Here is a 1722-nt window from a genome sequence, read left to right on the forward strand (position 1 = left end):
GGAATGGTTGGAATATAAAAAAATATATGTTTTGTTTGATGGAATGGTCAAATGTAATAAGTCACTAAAATTTGTAATTCCTTTTTCTCCTTAGGACTTCAATAAATGTCTAAATGCTTGGAGTCGTAGTGCTCAATATTAGGGATATGTATCGATATCTCATATGAAGGATTGTCTTATATCGTGTCACACTGCAAAAACCTTAAAGAACTTGATTTATATCAGTAAGCATTATGTTTACATGATGGTTTTTTAATTTAGATTTGATACTTTTGAGAATACCAAGCTTGCTGATGAAGCAATGGAAGGGCTAAGTGGTTAAAAATTTATAATAATAATAATAATAATAATAATAATAATAATAATAATGAAGGAGGTAGTTAATACTAGCTATAAAACTTAGTTTTTATTAAATGTTAACTATTCTTCTAGTAAGATGTGCATTATTTTGTATGTTTATTTGGAATTATAAACATGTCAACACGTGTCGATATCAATCAATTATTCCGAATCAGGGCTAATACATTTACTCCTTCAACAGTCTATGCACACAATACACCCACAATGAACAAGGTGCAAAATGCAAATGAAAAAATAGCTATGTACTTTCATTGTTTATAAATATATTATTTTATTTTCAATTTGGCTGTTTGTAAGGTAATTGAGGATTCCAACAATGTGGCGAGTCAAAAACTCTAATTAACTTGATTTTTATAACCATATAACAAAAAAACGATCAAAAAACATTTGTGTGCAAAAATAAAAACTCAAGTTGTTGTCTAAAATAATAGACCACAATCTTTAATAAAGCGCATTCATGATTTCACATATATAATGAAGTCGTTGTCCATGTATAAATAAATAAAACGTTTCCCTGTTTACCAAAGAGTCTCACATACTACCATTAAGTTACACTACGCTTTAAATAATTAATCAATAACATGTTTTGCAATGCAATACCTTCCAACCCCCGCAACGCGGGGATCCTTCCCTTGTTCTGATTAATTTGTATGTTAAGCTATTTAATTTATTCATTTGATTTTGTTTTATTTATTTCCAAATATATTTTTTTTATCTAAAATGATAAAAACTTATATATCCATATTGAAGATTGTAACATCTAAAATTTCAAACCAAGTTTTTCATTTTTAAATTCGTATAAAAACATTGGTTATAGAAACCATCTCAAGAAAATCATAGTGTCAAATACAAATCATCATCAAAATATCAAAATGTCCCCAAAATATCCGATATCATAAACTACAGGCAAATGTGTACAATCCGGCTTGTGCTTTTTGGTGATCCTCAGAAGTACCTGAAACACATTTAATCAACATCTATAAGCATGAAGCTTAGTGAGTTCCCTAAATACCACATACAACACATCAAATATAACAGCTATGGGTTATCAGCGACCCTAGAGACTACCTGAAGTCTCAGTAGGCAAACATCACGCCTTGTGGGTTATCAGCAACCCTGGAGACTACTCAAAGTCTCATCACACATAAAGTAACACATATAACAATAATAGCACATAGACCTAGTTGGTCATCACATATATAAATCTATTTTACCACACAGGTGAAAATAAGTAAGGAGACTCACCTTGCACAGATGATTGATATAACTCACACATGAAGTGTCAGAACTAGACTCAGTCTAATAATTAAACCAATTAATCCTAATTAATAATTAAGGTAAATTTCACACTTCCCTAATCCC

This window comes from Lactuca serriola, chromosome 2 (genome assembly GCF_051521515.1).
Source record: "Lactuca serriola cultivar US96UC23 chromosome 2, Lser_US96UC23_V15, whole genome shotgun sequence".
NCBI lineage: Eukaryota > Viridiplantae > Streptophyta > Magnoliopsida > Asterales > Asteraceae > Lactuca > Lactuca serriola.